Raw genomic sequence first — 22,702 nt, 5'->3', positions numbered from 1 at the left:
TAAACAAAGTTTTTTGCTTTTTTATTTTTCTAATTTCAAAATATGTTGCACCATTATTGTGATGTTTAATTTGCATTATACTTTAATTTAACTTTTATTATAAAAAGTTTGAGTTTATGATTTGTTTCTTGCAAAAAATAAAAAATAAATAAAATACTCTCTCTGAAAAAAACAGGTAAAACTAGCTGATAAAATATGTACGCCTTCTGGGCAGCTTACCGCTTCAATATAATTCCAGAAACATATAGTGAGAAAACACGGAACATTTTATATATTGAATATACTATATTTATAATTTTTTTATTGTAGGAAGTAAAAATATGGAGTTTTTTTGGGGAGGGGTGAATTAGCGATTTTTGAAAATTTCAGATGATAAAATTTAAAAATAGCGATTTTCTGGACATTTCTTTCTCCTGATCTCGCGTGTTTTTTTTAATCTCAGTTGCCAACACTGCATCACTAAAAGGGTATTTTGGTCTCAGCACTACAGGCTTAATGTAAACAGAATGTGTTTACAATATCGGTAAATTTTCAATGGGTTTAATCACATGATTATTGATAATGTAACCATGTGATTGAAATTTGATTTAAATTAACCACACGTGGTCGCTTTCCTATCAAATATTCATCGAAAAATGGTAGGTACAGACAAAATGAATGCCGACGCTCAAAGTGTATAAACATTTTGACCCCTCCGTTTACTTAAAAATTCACCAAAAATCAGGAAATTAACCAATTTTAATGAAATTTTCAGTATTTATCAAATAATGATCGCAGAATATAATGAATTAATTATTTTTACTTAACTTTTAGTGAAAATGTTTTATTTTGTTTAAACAAAAAATACCTTTACTAAAGTTATGGTTTTCAGTAGTAAATAAAAAACGTAATTTGTAAAAATAAAAAATAATTTTTACAGGAACATTAAGAAAAAAGCCCCTAAAGTCCGTATTAATGAATTCGATATAACTCGAAGAAAAATGAATTTCTCGTATACTATTCATGAAATTAAAGATTCAATTAGATTCCTATTTCAGTCACCTAAATTATTTAGGGTGAAATAGTTTAGAAATTTATAGCCAAATCTAAATATATATTTTGTTTTTGCTTAATAAACAGCATTAATACAGTAATTTATGTAAAATTTGCATAGAATGCTCTGCTTTACCGTTGTTGCAAAAAATGGAAGGGAAATTTGACTTTCGTTCGCTTTTAAATTCGGTACATTACGTCCAACTCATCGTTCACATTCGACACATCAACTTTTATAGCTTTTCGGGTATGCTGGCAAGGTTAGGGGTGTCTATTCCGAAAGCCGTTCTAACATGGGTAGATTGGTAGGTGTGTCAGAAATTTCGTGAAAAATAGTGAATAATTCCACCCCGTCTTTCCAAGCTTATAACTACTCGAAAAATGTAATTCAAGCCCTATTTATTTTTCAATTAAAGGAGCAAGGGCCAAGGTTTCATTAAAAAAAGCAAAAGAAAAAAAAACGACGTGGTTTTAAAAAAAACTTCGAACTTTACAGGTAAATTTCTAAAAAAACACTACTTTTTTGTTTTAAATTTGAATATATTATTTATTGACCTTTTCTCTTCAATCTGTGATATATAAAACTTTGGTGTGTAAATTAATTATTTACTTTTTAATAGAAACTTGAAAATGGGGGGGCGTGAATTAAAAAAAACGCTTGTCTAAAATATTATATTCAGTTTATTGGAAAGAGCATAAAATTTCACATTGATCCTGAAAATATCGTAAAAATAGAATCAACAGAAAATTTTGATAGATTTTTAAAGTTTAAAAATTGAAAAATATTGAGTTCGTAAAATCTATTACTTTTAAAACAACTTTAATAGTTTATTTTGGAAGTATAATCCATAAAGAAAATAAACAACCCACTTTTAAAAGAGAAATTACTAGTTTTTTTATATTTTATTCGCAGTTTCGTGATAGGGGTGTTAAAAATTCCTACAAAAATTCTGATACATCTACTAGATTGGAGTGTTTATTCGTTGTAAACGTACCCGACAACCTATAAATGTCGACATTTCCAATGTGAATGGTAAGCTGGATATATGTCAAAAATAACAAAAAAATATACCAAACTGGCTTTTTCGTTTAAAAATGGAATTATTTCCCTTTCGTTAATAACTTTTTTTTTTTTTAATATTTTGTGTTTTATATACATAAAGTACAATTGTTGAATGTTACTGTTTTGATTATATTCGTTTGGGGGTGCACAATTAAAAAATTAAGAAAGATTAAAACGGAGCGAAAGTTAAGTTTCCGTTCCATTTTTACAACAACCGTAAAACAGCGCATACTCAGCAAGTTTTATCGTAATTTATAAGCATAATGTTGAAACACTAAAACAACATTTTATTTATTTTTCTGCCTAATTAATGATGGACGTATTTTTCTGTTTATTTTCTGAACATCTGTTAAAAAAATAATAATAATTTGTACATTCTCTTGAAAAAAAGAATCAAACTTTTCTCTAAATACACATAACTATTTACAGTGTTCATGTAAAGCATTCATCTGTTTTTTTTTATAATAAAAATTCCGTTTTCAAAGAGAAACGTTTACTGCCAATTGTTTTTTTTTTTTTAAAGTGCAAGTTTTCCTGAACAAAAAACTTTCACTTAACAATTTATGGTAAAAAATTAACCTTTTTTTTGGGGGGGGGGGGAATAACAACTTTTATTGATTAAAAAAATTGCAAAAAATAATAAAAGTAAATAAACGAACAAAATGCAATTTTTCTTGAGGAATGTGTTCCATTTTAACAAACTGAGCCACAGCAACGCGTCGCCGGGTACAGCTAGTATATATATATATATATATATATATATATATATATATATATATATATATATATATATATATGTATGTTTGGAGGTACAGAATTTATATACTGTTTTAAATAAAATAGGTGGAAGTTTCTCAAGAGCTCTTTCGGCTATCATCTCATCAGGAGAAAATCGATAGCCTAAAAAATAATATTATGTCGAAACTTTAAAGAGTCCTAATGGGGAACTATTGAATCTGCCAAAGTACGGGGACAACTAAAACTAAGTTTATTAACGTTTAAAAACGATAAAAATATTGGCACAACGAGGGAGAAAAAAAAAAACGGGAGAAAAGATTCAAAGTTCCACAAAGAGAAACAATGTGTTTACTGTTTCCTTTTTCCTTTTTATATATGTATGTATATAATTGTGTGTGTGTGTCTCTATATATGTCTACGTGCTTATATTTTTATTAACATTTATTAATATCTATATTTATGTTATTGCATATACGTGTGTAAGAGTAGATATATATGTATGTGTATGTGGGTGTGTATGTACATTTACTTCTTACTGGAGACCTTATCCACATATATGTATATAAGTGGGCGTGTGTGTATATATATATGCATATCTATGTGTATATGTGCATATATATTTTTGTGAATGTACATATATGTATAAGAGTTGTGTATATGTGTGTATGTCTACTTATGAACCCATGTATGTCTGCATTTACTTTGTTTATATATATATATATGTGCGTGTACGTATGTGTCTGTGGATGCCTAGAACTGTACATATGCGTGTATATGTATATATGTGAATATGCGCGTGCGTTAACCTATGTGATAAAAAAACATTATAAACGGCAAGGAACAAGCCGAACTGTAACGATTACGAACATTTAAACGAACCCCGTACTTGTAAAAAAATGACATCTACACTAACCCTTTCCCTCTCTCTCTCCCTCTCTTTCCCTCTCTCTCTCTCTCTCTCTCTTTCCCTCTCGTTCTCCCTCTCTCTTCCTCTCCCATCTATTAAATATACCTTGCTGAAAAACCAAAAGCCAGTTAAAATTTAAAACCAAAATATTGAAAACTCCTCCTTCCTCTCCTTACCCCCTCACTTTTCTCTTTATCATCCTCTCTCCACCTCCACCTCCCTATATCCATACATCTCCACCCACGCCTACCTGAATCTGCTACCCCTCCACACACAATACAATCAAATGTATCTTTAACCTTCAAAACAAAAATATTGTCAACACCCGCCTCTCCCCTTTTCTTTCTTTCTTTCTTTTTTCTTAAAAAACACTTTTTTCCCATAACTAACAACCACTTCTGCGAGGCCTGACGAGGCTGTTGGATCGTAAACATGGTCCAACATCTGAAGCATATGTAGCCAAACAGATAAAACCCTAATAAAAAATAAAACACACACACACACACACACACACACACACACACACACACACACACACACACACACACACACACACACACACACACACATATATATATAATTGCCTTCTATATACAATCTTAATAATTATGATAGTAATTGCATATAAGTAAATAACACAAAGTTTCAACTGAGATTACTTAATAGTGAACTATAGATACTTCTTGAATATTTTACTATTTATATATTTTATTTTAGCTGGTTTTAAGCAGAAAAAGTATGTGTTTATAGTTATGGTTTGTTTACGTCTAGCGTAATTTACATATACATATATATATATATATATATATATATATATATAGAGAGAGAGAGAGAGAGAGAATAGGAGAAAAAAGGGAGAGTGGCAAAAGAAAGAGAGATAACATCTGCGTATATCTCCAGTTCCGTGTTTGTATTTACCAACACGCAGGTGTGCATATGGCATCAAGATGTCGTTCCCTTTGAACTGCCGCCATCACTTTACGTTTTTCTTTCTCAAAGAATTTATGGTTCCATCAATGAACTGCCAAAAATATAAATTTGGTTATTTCTAACAAAAAAACTTATTATTCACGTGAAAAAGGGAAAGAAATATGTCGCAGAGAAACCAATTTTAATATGAGTCGGCCTGTTCGTGTATGTTACTCCCAGGGAGAATTAATTTTCCTTTTTTGTTGTGATGTTGTTGTTGTTTTTTTTTTGTTTTTTTATTATTATTATTTTTTTTTTCATTTTTGTTAGCTGCCAGTTTAGCTCACCTGAAGAGTCCATCTTCAGCTGCCAGCCACTTGGGTTCAGTTCTGATATTATTTTGTTACTTCTGATGATGCGCGATGCTTCAACAAATATCATAAAGGGCAAACCATCTTTGAGCATTCCAGTTCCCGATCCACCCATCTTGCCTGCTGTCTCTCCCATCAGCTTCTAAGTCTTTTACCAATGAGGAATCATGAAATATCGTTAAATTAAATCTGTCATTGTATTTGTAGTGGCATAAAAGATGAAGCTTCACAATACGAGATGTAGAAAAGGTCGAAGGGAATGAAAGTCACTTGAATTCGGAATTTCAAAAAATTGTGCAACGGATGAAAATGTTGATTTACAATCAGTTTTAATTGACAGTCTTCTAGAGGTTAAAGGTTCAATCCTTATGACAAGCGCTAATAACAAGAACATATGTAAGTTGTAATACTGCATATCTTTACTTGACAATGTAAGAATGAGCCGAAGTCTTATGCTGGCCTTATTTCTCCATATAGTATCAAGTATTCTCGCATTTATGTCATGGAAACACTGATAACACAAAAATAAGTTATCTCATTAAATTTTGTATATCAGGTGAAGTTTACAAGAAAAAGCCAAAGAAAACTCAGGAAGGAGTGATAAAAACTGATCGGGCGTAAATAATGATAAATAAAGACCTAGCTAGAGATAGGTTACTTTCAAAGTAACTTTCTTAAAGATTTCCTACGCCTGACAGCATGTAAAACCGTTGATATGATGATATGATGATGTAACTATTATCCAAGAACATCAGATTCATGAATCAAATTTGGAAAAAATTGAGAAAACGAAATTTTATTAAAACAATTTCAATATTGACAGACACTTTCAAGATCAAGAGTTAAAAGAAGATATGACACTTAATTAGTTACAATATGGACCAAGTAGAGGAGCTCCTAAGAAACAGAAATGAGTTTTTATCAAAAGTAAGACTAACCATCTAATTGAGCTTGACCTTTGACCTAGACATCCAAATATTAAATCAGTTCTAATTTCAACCATGACAGATATTGCTACCAATTTTTCAGGTGATTGGTCACGTGATATGTAAACAAACATAGTTATACAGGTGATGGAAAGCATAACCTCTTTGGTAGAGTTAATAATATAATAATTAACAATTATGACTAACAAAATGAGAACAATCAACTCCCCTGTGGATTAAATACAGGGTTCACTTCAAAATTCTGTATAGATTCCCGAGTTTGACATAAAAATACCCAAATTAAAAGAATTGTACTTGAACGCCAGGGTTACATCGGCTGAAATGTTGGGGAAATAATAGCCAATATGAGAATAGCAGTTCGAATAATGTAAATAATAATGAAAGCTTTTTTTTCCCTAACAAATGAGGTAAAGATTCCCGAGTTTGAAAAGATGCACCTAAAGAAGGTCAAAGGTTACGCTAGGAGAAATATTGTGAAAATAACGACCAAAATGAGAATAGTAGTTTTAAATAAAGCAAATAAAAGAGCAAACATGGTTTTTCCCTTCAAAGTAATTCATCTCAATTTTATGTACAAGATTTTTTATGGGATGCTCCTTGGTTCCATTGTTTCAACTTTCTCCGAGCATTTAAAATGGGTCATAAATTCCTTGAACTCATGAAATATGAGAAAAAAAAAGTCACATAGAGAAATACCAGGCGAATAGAAAGGTTATTCCAATATAATAAGATTCTTTTTATTTGTTTCTCAGTGTTCATAGCTGAGCAGCTAAAAAAAGGAGAAATTGTAAATAAAGATATGACAAAAAAAAAAAAAAAACAGCTATAGTTGCAGAACTCAAATTACATACCCTCAAGATATCTTGTTAGATGATAAAATAATTTGTTCATTCCTTTTTGTCCAAAGCTTATACACAGTTCATCCAGACTAATCTTGTATTTATTACAAGCCGACACACACATTTGAATAATGATAGGCAATTCATTGCCATATATAATATTTTGATTGCAGAAATTCCCCTTTGGACCAACGTATCGTAGGTTTGCAACAAATGCAATATATCTACCCTGATAGCCACTATCTTATGTAGTTTACGACCACCATTTCTGCCACATTCACCTGTGAAAATAAAATGCTACATTACATCCGATGAGCAACATCATCACAATCTCCACATCTACAGAGGAAGAAGTTCTTATTTTTCTCTCAATATTTAGTGATCTCACTGCTACCAGTTGTCACAGGGTCCAATTCTACATTTTTCAACTATAATGTGATTACACCCTCTGTAACTGGCTAAGACATAGATAGGCATAACATACTCTTTCCGATTTCCGAATCCTAAATAATAATGGCCCCCTAGCCATGTTCCGCTCTTTCCGATTGGCTGAGACCTACCATTCTCATATTCCAGAATGAAACTAATTCCTAAATAAACGAACACTTCTAAAAGTTTACAAAAATAGCGTCGCTTTCCTCAAGATAGCGCCGCCCCCCCCAAGAAACGCTAAAATAAAATACAAACATATTAACTGCTCATAAACAGACAATTAAATGCTGATAACCTTATTTACTGGAACAAATGTGCACAAGTAAAAAACTATAAAAAAAATTATATTCCGGTTGACAATGAGATTTTTTACACCGATTACCTACGCTACAGTTTTAATGTACATTTTATTCCATACGGAAATAGTTTTTTGTTATATACTTGTGTTTTCACCAATTTTGAATTCAATTTTTTTTCCAGGCTGATTCTTGAAATTGCACGCACATAAACTTTTTTTTGGGGGGGGAGGAATTTGTACATTAGGTCCACCCTCACAATTTTCTTTAGAATTACGACTTTTAAATGTTTCAACTATGCTGATTAAGAAAATCTCATTAAAACTTTGCAGAATAAAATAATTATAGAGATATAAAGACCTGTATTACGAACTGTAATTCTAGCTGCAGGTGTATATACACTCACGATAAACAAATATACTTTCCTCCTACCGACACTGCCACCCACCAATTTTTCTTTTTTTTTTTTTTTTTTTTTTTTGCATTTGTGGGTGGGTATGCTGACAACGATTATAATGGTTAAATTTGGGGAAATTATTTTCCCCATCCCAAAAAAAAGGGGGTTGTCTACTCTGAAAGCTGTTCTTTACATGAGAATGTTCCGAGCACCGTTCTTAACATGGGGAGGTTGGTGGGGTCTATTCTGAAACCCGTTTTAACATGGAGAGTTTAGGATGTCTATTCCAAACGCCGTTCTTCTTAAGATGACAATACTCAAAGAAGTGAACTGAAAAAGTAGTAATTGTTTTGTTTTTACACAATAAAAAAGACGACATAAAACTGGAATGTAATTTAATATTATTAAAAAAAAAAAAGAGGAAGCTTAAACAACAAACGGAACCAGCTAGGACTGCTACCACTGATTTCGATCATTCTAAACAGTTCATATCCAGTGAAATCTCTAACTTCCAAAGCTTCTGTTTTTACTTTCCATTATTATTCTAATGGACCATTTTTCATACTGATTTATGCATTTCCTTTATTGCTTTTTTAGATTCGAACCGTACCAGCAGGTTATCACCTCAGCCCAGCACTAATCGCCAGTGAATTATTTCACCAAAAACAGTAGCTTACTTTTTCTTTTGCAGGGGCGGGGGGGGGGGTGAAGGCTTCCACCGGAAAACGCCGGATTAAGGGTCCTGCTAGTTTGAAATATTTGAAAATGTGGGGTACATGTCCGTGCATTACCCGGGAAAAAGGAGGAAACCAAATATCACAAGCTCCAGAAGTAAATCGAACAAAAGACAGTTTCACTCAAAATGCTAAGCATTTATCAACGATATAATAAATATATGCATGAATAAAACTTTTAATTGAGCACTCTGCTGAATTTTTTTTCCAAAGAAACTAATCATATATATATATATATATATATATATATATATATATATATATATATATATATATATATACTAGCAGTTCAGCCCAGCTTGGCTTTGGCCCTGTATACTATTCATAACTTGCCCTGTGTGTGAATACCCTATGCAAAATTTCATATGTTTAGACCATAAATTGTCTGAGTAATTTCGTAGAGACCGCAGAAATTATTTTTTAAAACTTGGACTCCAATTTTTACCCCATAACATTTATTATTTTGGTCTCAAATTAGTTTAGATTTGTTTAGACCCAAAATTGGTGGAGGAATTTGGTGGAATCTGCAAAGTCAACTCTTTCAACTTTGACCTCTTGGCAGCCAAATTTTCGCCCCAAAACTGATTAAAACGCTTGCTGCATGTCTGAATACTCATTACATATAAATTTCAAATATTTAGACCCAAAATTGGGTCACCCCAAAGGTCAAATCTTTTGAATTTTGACCCCTTGACAGCTCAAACTTTCGACCTAAACCGATTAAAAAGCTTGCCTTATCTCTGAATACCCTTTATGTCAAATTTTAAATGTTTAGACCAGTAATTAGCTGAGTAATTTGGTAGAGACCACTGAGGTAAAAAATTTAAAACTTTGACCCCAATTCTGACTCCTTAAACATTTATTTTTTGCGGCTCAAATTGAATTAAAAAGTTAGACACATGTCCAAGTAACCTACATTTAAAATTTCAAGTGTTTGGATCCAAAATTGTCGGAGGAGTTTGGTAGAGTTTTTAAAGGTCAAATCATTGAACTTTGACCTATTTACAGCCAAAATTCTGTCTGAAAACCGATTAAAAAGATTTTCCAAATCTCAATACTCCTTATGTCAAATCACGAGTCTCTATACCGATAATTGACAAAGTTATTTGGTAAGGAAATGTACACAGACAGACAGACATTATATATATATATATATATATATATATATATATATATATATATATATATATATATATATATAAATATAAAAAGTGAACGAGTTTGTGTGTCTGTGTACATTTCCCTACGCAATAACTCTGTAAATTTTTAGTCTACAGTCTCGAAATTTGATATACAGGGTACTGAGATTTGGGAGAATCTATGTGATCGGGTTTCGGCCAGACATTTGGCTGTTAAGGGATTAAAGTTCAACGATTTAACCAATGAGAACTCTACCAAATCCCGCGTACAATTTTCGGTCTAAACACTTGAAATTTTAGATATAGGTTCCTTGGACATGGATCTAACTTAATAGCTTTATTTGAGCCCAAAACAATACATTTTAAGGGGTCATAATAGGGATCAAAGTTAAAAAATTGACCGCTTTTTTTTGCCCACCTCCAAATACCCGGGCAACGCCGGGAACCCATGCTATATATATATATATATATATATATATATATATATATATATATATATGGAATGTTGTCTGTGTACATGTGTGTGAGAGATAGAGTTCTTTATAAACTTCACAACGGCTCAGCCAATTTTTATGAAATTTCATACAAATGTGCTTTATGTATATGATTGTGTTCTTAGATAGGTCTTTTTATCGGAATGTCTTCGATAAGTATTGATAATCGATAATCAAATATATCCGATGAGAGAAGGAACAGACGATTTTGACCAAAGTTACCACCTTTTACCGCCATTTCATGCATTTGAAAAGTTTTAATCCTACATAAGCAGAAAGTCCCGGTACATAAAATCAACAGTAGGTTCTTTGATATGGCAGGAGCCCATTCGAAATGAATGTTTTTGTTTAAAGCACAATTGAACCAGGACACTCGACTTTTTCGTTTTAAACATTTATTCTAAGCAGAAGCAGAGAGGCCATGCATAGAAAATCAACAGTAAGTCACGTTATTTGACAGGGACACGCTCGAAATGAATGTTTCTGTTTAGGGCACAACTGAACCATAATACTTGATTTGTGTATTTTAAACTTTAATTCCATCTGTTATATATATATAAATAATTTTATAAAATCAACAGTAGGTTCTCTACAGTGCAATGTAGACTTCAATATATTTAGGACTAAGTAATTGCAGGAAGTCACTGTGAGGAAGCATGTGAGTCTCCAATTAGAACACTCAATCAATCGATTTGGTCGAAAAATAGGCGAGTTCATCAGTTTTGATATTAATAAAAAATATAGGAGGATGAAAATCCGTTGATCATCATTCAATCTTGGTCAACGTCGGGTCTCTGATAGTATATATATATATATATATATATATATATATATATATATATATATATATATATATATATATATTGCGTATATATATATTTGTATATGTATATGCATGCATATGTTTGAATATACATGTGTATTCGTATATATCTGCATTATATATATATATATATATATATATATATATATATATATATTAAATCATATTTATAACAATGCATACTTCCTTCTGTCATTTTCATATAATTTATATATCCATTACGATAAACTTTCAGCTGTCTTGATCTCATAAATTTATACATACATACATACATATATATATATATATATATATATATATATATATATATAGAGAGAGAGAGAGAGAGAGAGAGAGAGAAAGAGAGAGAGGGAGGGAGAGGGAGAGATAGGCATATATATGTGTGTGTGTGTGAGTGTGTGTATGTGTGTGTGTGTGTGTGAAATCAAAATACATACATATACGCATTACACACAAACTTTGAAGCTCTTTCAGCTGTCAGCTTCCCATCTCCGTTTTTCTTTTGACATCAATATCTTTTCGTTAAATAACAAGTGATTTATTTCAGTTTTGGTATGCGCCGTTGTAATCGTCGTCGTCGCCGTACGTTTCTGTCCAGAAGTGAATGGATGCTGCCTCCCGAGCAATTACTTTTCATTATTCACCACTTGGACAAAAGCTTAAAAGCGACCAGCCACAAAGTCATCTTCACTTCCAAAGTGCTATAATCCATTTTTACCGTTCGGACCAATCCACTAATCTTTCATCTTTCTCCATTTTCTACCAATCCATTTTCGCCGTCTCATTGGGAACTTAACTCTGCTGAAGTAGATCTTAAGTGCGTCCATATGTGAAAATGATTGTTAAAGGAAATAAGGAACTAGTTGGGGTACCCGTATGACGACGGGTTCATAATAATTACACATCTGTAATCTATGAGGGCTGGGAGCGAGAGTACCAAGAAGTTCTTATTGTAACATTGTTAGCGGACTCACACACGTTATGTGCAGTTTCAGTTGCAAAGCAGCCCAAGAAAAAAAATAGGAAATAACTCCAACTCACTTGTTCTTTGTAGCAACGACATTTATTGGTACACCCGTAACGTCTAGATCATTCTGTACATCTCTCACGAGATCTCAAATTTGAATTCATCAGATTTGAATCCAATTGAGAACCTTTGGAGTATCAAGAAGCGACGCCTCTATGCAAGTGGACGCCAATTTAAGAGCAAAGATTAGTTGTGAGATGTTCTCCAAGTGGTACTGCGAGGAATAACTGTTGACGAAATCACAAATTTGACTAATTCTGTGAACCAACATCTTTTACAAGTCATTCATAAAAAAGGATCGCATATGCCCTACTAATTATGTCAACGTATAAATTGCTATGTAGTTATTGTGTTCTAAGGATTTTTCCTAGTTTATGTAATGTTTGAATATTATTTCAATAACCAAGTTATGGGTATATTGTGCTTTTTTTTCTCAACCTCGTTAATGATTTCACTCATTGAAATCAACATATATTCCTGTCTTCTGCCAGAGTTACGCTAATACTGCTTTAAATACTTTCATTTTCTGACTGGAGTAGCTGAATAGTATTGTAAGCACTTTCTGAAAGGTTCATGGATTTTTATTCACTCGTTCCTTAAATATTTTAAAAAATGTAAACTCGTTAATAATTTGATACACAGTGTATACTCGGTTTGAATTAAAAGAAGCTGTGAATTGTAAAAGCCAAGATGAAGACGAGGAATAGGTTTTACTTTAGGTAGTTGATCAGTACAAGTGTCGGTTTGTAAAAGTCTTCAGACGGAGAGCAAATTCATTCTCGTGTTGGACATTATTTTTATTTTTTTTTAATTCAATTTTCACCCCAAACAAGGCACAGTGCCACTTTGAAGCAGGGGGCTACTATCAGGGACTTAATTAGCGGGGTCATTATGAAGGGAGATGAGTAGAAAGATGTTTGTTAACATTACACTTGAACTTCTGCATATCAGTGCAGTTGGGAAAGCAGAATCCCGGAAGGAAGTTCCAAAGACCCGCAGTTCTGGGGAAGAAACTATTGGAGTAAAAGGCTTTCTTGCACCTAGGGGTCTCTAGTGTAAAGGGATGAGACTTAGTAACTTGTCGGGTTTGTCGGGGGTAGTTACGTTGGGGAGGTACAAATGTTTGCAGTTCGTCAGAGCATTCACCATTAAAGTATTGTAGAACAGGCAGAGGGATGCAACATCTCGTCGATGGGACAGAAGCTGAATCCTAGATATCATGTGCGGGAATGCTTAAAGATTCACGATACTACATTCCTTTTGAATTGATAAGTACTTGTGGTTTCTAAAGCAATCATTAATCAAATTATGTAATTTTCGAAAAGGAAATGACAGTTATCAACTGAATTGTTTTGCTGAAAAACTTGAAAGCAAATAACAATTCTATGATATCACGCAAACAAATATATGTGATTCTGAAAGAAAGCTAATCTTTAAACTACTTTACAATTATCATAAATGAAAAGCGTTTAGATAAATCGAAGTTGTTTTGTTTTTTTTGTTTTTTTTTTGAGAATGTGTTCCGGTGATGCGTTGTCGGCGACGATGAAAGAGTGCAGTTTAGTGGGAAAGGAAGACGCACACACAGGAATTTTACGGGTAATTTTTCATGCACCCAAAACGCTAACAAACTGTGTTGTTATATTCATGTACGAACGCCTACTCTGTAAATGTAACAATGCCATCAGGGCATTATATTCCACAATGAGGTTTTCTCTTCTGACTCTACATCGTCCTGTTGATGCATGTGTATCGTGTTTAACAGTGCATATAACAACACAGACAATACAAAAGGATAGGGCACAGTTTTGTAGGGTTTTATATCTGGCCAATATCTTATTAAATTTTGGCCAACTAGTAGATGGTCTGCAACATATTAGGAAAACCGGTTTTCATTAAATGGAAATGTCGTCTTTACTAGGGCGACAATTTTATCGTTCAACCTACATGTACTACATTGCTGTAGTAAGATGTGTGTAAAAATGAAGTAGTTATGGACTAAGAAAAGTGAAATGTTAATTCTTTGTTTTGCATAATGGAACAATAGTTAAATGCTGGAACGATAAGCTTAAATGGAAATGTACTGAATTAGAGAGCAAAAGACAGAGTTATGATATATATATATATATATATATATATATATATATATATATATATATATATTTACTATAATAATTATTAAATACATACAGACACAAGTGTTTCATCCTTTTGGGAATCATCAGTGCATTGATTAACACCAGTCGAGAGATTTGACCTCGGCAACAGAAGTCGTGCCTGGCTTCATTAGCAAGGACCCAATCCATTCGGCTACCATCAATTGCAAGAAACACAGTTGAGATTTAGACATTTATATTTTTAAATGCTTTTAACGCCAGTCAGAGTGATCTAATCATTATATGACGATCTACGTATAAGAGCTAAGTTGACCGACTTATTTTTACTGAAAATGCTCAACGATAAGAAACAAGTTTCTCAAATGGGCTGACATAATATATATATATATATATATATATATATATATATATATATATACAGTGTGTTCAAAAGCTCACTGAAGAGTTTTATACTTAAATACATTCTTTATTTTTTATGCTATCTTTGTGTAATTTTAATACAATCTGACTAATATATGGAGATTTGTTTTAAAAGAATCAAAAAGTCTTTATTTATAAAAAAATAATCTATTTTAAATATCGCCCATTTTCAGCTTCGCATATTTCTGCTCTTTCCAAAACATTATTCATGAAAGATTGTAGAAATTCTGGATTGCGCTTTAACACCCTTATTTCATTCCTTATGTTTTCTTTCAATTCTTGCAGGGTTCGGAGTTTGTTAACATAGACTCTTTCACAATGTTTCGAATTGTGTTGTGACCGTCGGGTTATCTCTTACAAGAAATTGCCGTCGACAAGCTCTTTGAGTCAAGACATTTGACCCCTGATTTTGGTAAAACAATTTCACAACTTGTTCAATGCTATACTTATCCATAATTAATTTTCAAGATACTATCTGTAAAATATCTGAAATTAAAAAAAAAATTATTAATGGTAAAATGACAAAGGTTTTTAACCCTTTAGTGACTTTTTGGATACACTGTCTATTGAAACTAGCTGGACGCCCGGCGTTGCTTAGTCGTACAACACGCTTCAGCATGTTATTTTAATTTATGCAGATTGCATATGTATTATTTTAGAATTAATCCTCCATTGTCTATTATATAGTACAAGGAATAATTTGCCCGGTGGACTAATTTGCAAAAATTCTTTTTAAATAATAATGATAATGTCGTTCATCATATTTTGTCTGTGTTTGTTAGTAGTTGATGGATTTGCAAGGCTGCAATAAAGATTCATCCCAAGAAAGCAACCAGAAGTCTCGGATTGTATTTTCAGCAACTTTTATTCCCAAAATGTTTCTCCACTTGTAAAGTTGTACGCTTGTCTTAAGTTGTTTCTTATATTTTTGACTATATCGTGCGCCAGGCAGCTTTTCTGGCGTACAGTGATCACAGTCCCACCTCCCTGGCCGCTAGCTGACCCATCTATATAATACTCTGTTTATCATTTCTTTATTTAGTTCGTACATTACGCTTTGAAAAAGACTAAATACAATGTTTGGAGACCAAACTGCTTCAGAAAAGGCTACATCTATGAGATTTGGCTTTCAAAATGCCCATCTGGCAAGTCTGGACAAGAATATGGGAGTGACCTTCCTTTAATTTAATTTCGTTTTTCGAATATTGTTATAATACTATATGATCATTTTCGTAATTGTGTGAGAAAGGAACTCACAATAATTTCAATGTAACAGTTTTTCACAAATAAAAGGCAACAAATCGTTACATAAAAACGAGAACATTCAAAAGAAACAGGGCAAAAAAGAACATTCCCAAGGGATGCTGAACTGAAAAAGTAAATTAAAGATTATCTCTTATAATGTGTTTTTTTATATTAGTATTAAACTATGTAGAACAATATTACTTTCTGGGTATTTATTAGTACTTTTTAATTTATCTCATTTAGATCAGTTCTGTATTTAAAATACAATAGACACCCTTTATCTGTGCCTAATCCTAAACGTAGATTCCAGGAACAATGCTTCTTTCTTAGAACTGCACGCCTGTGGAACTTTTTCTGTTTCCCTACTTTCCAGCTGACTACAATATAATCGTCTTCAAGTCCAATGTAAACAAGTTCTTGATGAGCCATCCCCTTAAGTAATCCAATTTACCAAATTTCAACTACTAACGATTACTACGATATTGTTTCCTTGACTACCGTACACTCATTAACCCTTATCCTCAAGTGGTTTCAGGACCTTAATAAGTGGTGACTCCTTTGTAAAAAAAAAAAAAATAGCAATAAAGTCAATTATTAGTTTTTCTGTCAAAAAATCTATTTTTTTGCACTATCCAGAAAAATATCAGTTTTATCAAAACACTAGAAAAGATGGAGGCGTGATCGGATTTAAATTCACAAAGAAGTTGGCTGGCAGCTCCGGGATGGTGGCAAACCCCAACTTGGTGTGCATCATCACTAGGTGGGAGAGTTTATGAAGAACCGAACCAAATATGACTTTAACTTTTGACCTTGATTTTGAAATATGGTGTGCACCGTACCTAGGATACCATCATCATGTCAGGTTTGGTCATGATCGGTCTACTGGTGTGGGCTGTAGGAGAGTATATATGCATAGGGTATGACCTTGACCATTGACCATTACATTGATAAATTGTGTGCACCATCCCTCGGTGGGGACTATCATCATACCAGGTTTGGTTATGATCGGTCTAGTGGTGTGGGCTGTAGGAGTTGTACACACACACACACACACACACACACACACACACACACACACACACACACACACACACACACACACACAAATCCATTTTTCATTCCATAGAATTTATATGGGCCCCACTTTTCTTATGGCTTAACTTAAGGATTATTTATTTTTGACAGTCAATCATATTTTGTTGCTTTTTTCCGGCAAGATGTTTGTCCATGCCAAGTGAACTTCTGTGAAATTACATTTTTATTATACCCAGCCTGAATACCTAAGATATTGAAACTGATAAGCTAACTTTCATTTGTTATTGTCATACACTGTTATTTGCGATAGGCTAACCTATTGTGCTATAATTTTATTAAAAAGAAACAATTTGGTAATTTTCTGATAGGTAGAAATTCTTAAATAGTCACCTTAGAATGAATCAAGTAATTGGAATCACTTTTATTATTTCAATAAGAGTTATCATTCATTACTTCCTTTCTAAAATGTTCTTTTTTTCGTTTTGTTTCGTTCTTATTAAATGAAAATATTTACAAAACAAATTTAAATGTAACAGTTGAGAGAAAGAGAGGAAGAGAAAGAGTGAGAGAGAGTGAGAGAGAGAGAGAATCAGATTTATTTATGTCTAAGAACCTGTGCTGTTTAAAACTTTAAGCAATGTTGGTTTCTCTTACTGTATAAAAATTCTATACGGAATTCTAATATATAATTTCATTAGGAGGGGTACCCAACATTGCCCAGGAATGATTAACGATAAATAAATGCTTTAGCCTTCCATATTTTATTGTCATCGAAATCGGTAAAATCGCCCATTTTTCAATCCACTCCGCAGTTACTCAGTTTACATTGAACTGGAGAAAACCTACTGTTAATTTTATGAAATTATTTTTATATATAATGACTTGAATTAAAGTTTAAAATACAAATATCAAGTATAATGGTTCAATTGTGCTCTAAACAAAAACATTCTTTCGAACGCGACCCTGTTATATCAAAGAACCTACTCTTGATTTTATATGCCGGGTCTTTCTACTTGTGCAGTAATAATACTTCGCAAATGCGCTTGAAGATCTTCCAATACAAAACATATCAAAAACAGTGTCAGGTACATAAAGTACATTTGTGTGAATTTTTTTAAAAATCGGTCCAGCCTTTTAGGAGTCAATAGGGAACCAACTCACACACACGCACACGACACGCGCGCACACACACACACACACACAGTTTCTTTTATATAATAGCAGAGATTATATCCGAGAAATTGTAAGTTATCATTTGCAATTTCTTCTATGTATATATTCTCAAGCTGAAATCTATAACCAATATTAAGAACTCTAAAATTTAGTAACAATTATAATTAAGTTAATATATGTATATATATATATATATATATATATATATGTGTGTGTGTGTGTGTGTGTGTGTGTGAGTGTGTGTGTGTGTGTGAGAGTTCTGTTACAGAAACGTTGATTTAATTTGAATAAAATAAAATACGCATCAAGTGCGCATGAAGCCAAATTACAAAGCACTTTTACGAAAATAAACAAATATTTTACTTGTTTGAAATTTATAATTTAAATATATTTTGGAATCAAACTCCATCCTCAGTGTTTTGTTTCTTCTTCTTCTTCTTCTTCTTCTTCTTCTTCTTCTTCTTCTTCTTCTTCTTCTTGCCATGCTGTTAAGTTGGAGGAAGAAAAGTCAGTAGTAAAGATCCGCGCGTTGTCTCTCAGAGGTTGTATTTTGAAATATCGGGAACGGTGCATTGGCTACGCGAGATTAACGTCAGGGGTGAAGAAATTCTTGTTGATTTTCGTAATATTGCGTTGTAATTTGGCTTTTAAGCGCTCTTGATGTGTATTTTATTTTATATATACATATATGTTATAACAATAATGAATAATAAATCAACATAAAACTGCAGTTTCACAAGCTTTCCAGCCATCAAGATGCTATCGCAAACTGGTGAAAGAACAGGAAAGTGTTTAATTAAACTATGTGTTTAATGTTAGACGGGCTTTATCTTAAAGAATATCGAACCATTTATGTACAAGGTTTGTTGCCTGGATTAGGCACTACTCTTATTTTGTGAAGTTGATTTTTGTGTCGTATATAAGAATGAGAATGTGTGTGTGTGTGCCAAAGAACACTTTCCAACCAATACTCAACGAATTTTTGACCTACCGGCTTGAAATTTGGTGTATAAGGTATTCAGTTACGCGGAAAACATTTTTATCCAACACAAAGGGGCTGCTAATTGAACAAAATTGTAACATTGATACTTACGCGGTCATCGGATTTTTATCTCTTTATCAACTATTTCACGAGGTTTAAAAACACATTTTAAATATCGCGGCAAGCTGGTTTAATGGTTTCCGTAGTCAACTCAATGTGTTTAGGTTTAATTTCGATCTCAGCTCGAATATTCTTTTTACTTTTTTATTAGATTTTTGCTTCAAACAAGGCCTATTGCCACTTTGATGTAGGGGTTACTATCAGGGACATAAGTTGCAGGGATACTTTGTTGGGAGTTGAGCAGCAAGATGTCTGTTCACATTACACTTGAACTTCTGCATGTCAGTACAGTTGGGGGATGCAGGAACCTGGAAGGGAATTCCAATGTCTAGCAGTTATGTGGAAGAAACTATTAGAGTAGAAGGCTTTCTTACATCTAGGGATCTCTACTGTTTAGAGGTGGGACTTTGCTGCTTGTCGGGTTTGTCGGTGGTATTTATGTCGAGGGGGTACAGGGCTTGTACTTCGTCAGAGCATCCACTCTTAAAATATTTATGAAACAGGCAGAGGGATGCAAACATGTCATCGATGTGACAGTTCAGGACCTATCAGGTTGGCGACCCTCTTTTGAACCCTGTCCAGGAGTGAGACACTAGTAGCAGGTACACCACCCAAAATTTAACAATACTCCATACATGGGTGAATGGTGGCCTTATAGAGGTATAGGATAGTTTTGGGCGTAACTTTCTAGCATGGTAGAGAGAGCCCAACTTCTTTGCAGCAGCATTGGCAATGTTCTCAATGTATCTCTTCCAACTAATGTTCCCCGTGAAAGTTAAGCCGAGGAGTTCGAACAAAGTACTTTCATGTAATGTATCTTTGGCCATAGCTATAGGAAGTTGAGAAGGGTTCTTGTAATTATTAAAGGAAACGAGCTTAGTCTTGGCATCCATTTTTAATCCCATTCCACTTCAGACTGGAAGTCTTTCTCTAGGTTTTCCACCATTGCTTTGGATATGTGTTCATTCGTTTTCTCCTTGTGTCTGCTATAGAGTGTGTTGTCGTCAGCAAAGATGCCCATCTCAGAGACTATTTTATCAGGGAGGTAATTTATGAATATCAGGAATAATAAAGTTCCAAATATCGACCCCTGAAATACACCTGCATTTATATCATATTGTTTGGACGTACGACTATCAAGGACAACCTAGATTCTTCTCTTATTATTCGTCCAGTATAACTATAAGATCTAATTTTCATGAGAAGACCATCGTGCCATACGTTCAGAGATTACAGTTAGAATATCTGCAGTAGAATGGGCTTGCCTAAATCCATATTGATAGTCGGACAGAAGTTTAGCAACTGTAAGGTGGTGGACCAGAGCAATTAACTGTTTAGAAAAAAAAAACATGATATTCGCATGCATATGTCGCAGTTTCTTTTCGTTTCTTTTATTTCATTTTTTAAAGGAATTTACCGTTACATTTAATACTGTAGATTATGTAGCCAGACTTTGTGGGCACCCTATATATATATATATATATATATATATATATATATATATATATATATATATATATATATATATACATATATATATATACATATATATATATACATATATATATATATATATACATATATATATATACATATATATATATACATATATATATATATATATATATATATATATATATATATATATATATATATATATACACATACACAGCGGGATAGAGAGAGAAAGATAACATTTTAGCTTATAAAAATAATATCTTTTACGATTATTTCAAATTTAGTTTCTTTTTACAAATAAATTCATTTGTAAAAATAAAAATTCTAAAAATATATTTTTGAAACAATTGCATAACATTCTTGGTATTATATACTATTCTTAATAGGTATAAAGCTATGTAATATATATATATATATATTTATATATATATCAGGGATGTGCAGAGAGAGAGTGCTAGCACCTGCCCCTTTTACTCCTGTTTTTAAAGTGCCCTTTTCAGAGGAATATATTATAGACCTGTGCCCCACTGTTACTATATTTTTGCCATTTTTTCACTTGAGCACTTGCCCTGAAAAAGCTCTCTGTACGTCACTGATATATATATATATATAGTTGCATCCCAATGACCAAAGGAAAGAATCACTCCACAATTATAATTTCTGTTTATTCTTTTCATTTTATTTTGTTCTGTATACTATGTCGGTTTTTATCAATATTTGATCATCTTTGAAGTACATTAAAAAAAAGTAAACGTAACAATTTGGACTATATTATAAGGAATATATACTTAAAAATATCTATTTCTATATACACCTAGCCGTTTGAGCACTGTACAAGTAGCTTACGGACGTTTATTTAAATAGACATTCGGACAGATTAGTTGCGGGCATCGCTTCCGTGGTCGAGGGATAGAACTGCCGACTGTCAACACGACGGTTCTAGGTCCGATCCTTGGCTTGGGAGAGGTGCTAGTCTAGTGGCACAAATGAGTTGTGATACAACAAAACAGGACTGTATGTCGATGACTACAAATATAAATATATTTTAAGTATATATCCTTATAATATAATCTCTCTCTCTCACTCTCTCACTCTCTCTCTCTCTCTCTCTCTCTCTCTCTCTCTTAGATATATGTATTTCGATGCCTCCCTTCCGTCTCAAGAGACAATGAACACTCCTGTAAAGATTACTGTGCATGTAATTTGGAGGCAAGGTTTGCACAATCACCAACCACACTTCTCCTAAGTCGGCCCTACTTGGGTCCAGTGACAAGGAGATGCCCAAGACAAAATGGAAACAATGCCGAGATAAGCAGAGAGTACATACATATTTTAGTACTGACCAGGTTCAATGTTACTTCCATGATCTGATGGGAACTGCTGTGTCAATGTGATTATGGCGTGTGTGTGTGTGCGTGCGTGTGTGTGTGTGTGTGTGTGTGTGTGTGTGATTTGTTAAATTATGTTCCAAAAAATATGAACGACCTTCACGGTACTCCTTATATGAGTATGTGATTCCAAGATAAAAAAAATTGTGAAAACTGATTAAAAAAAAAAAAAAAAACGAAACAAAAAAATCAATAACCATTTACTCCGTAAACCTAACTTTTAACTTTTTAATCCATGCAAATTATGTAGTGTTTATTTTTGCTTCTATGACTATGTTCTTCAAGTTTAGTTCTACAGACACTCTACCACCGGTATTGAGCACTCTCTCTCCTGATAAGTGTAGCAACGGATGCAGCTATACTTTTAATATATGTGCATGTGGGTGTGGCTCGAACGATTTGGCATGATTGTTTATGTATGAGTTGCAGGTGCAGAATTTTGTCGATGTGCCGAGCTAAAGTGCTTAAAGCTTTTATGGCTCCACACAGAAATTTTATGAACCACATATAAATAAAAGAGAAAAATATTTCTCCATCTCTCGTTTCCTCTTCACCTCAGTTTTCTCCTTTCTATTACTTACACTTCCTTACTACTACTACTACTACTACTACTACT

Source organism: Euprymna scolopes, chromosome 6 (genome assembly GCF_053919585.1).
Source record: "Euprymna scolopes isolate OS-2025 chromosome 6, ASM5391958v1, whole genome shotgun sequence".
In the NCBI taxonomy this organism is placed as follows: domain Eukaryota; kingdom Metazoa; phylum Mollusca; class Cephalopoda; order Sepiida; family Sepiolidae; genus Euprymna; species Euprymna scolopes.
Note: the sequence above shows the minus strand (reverse complement) of the source record.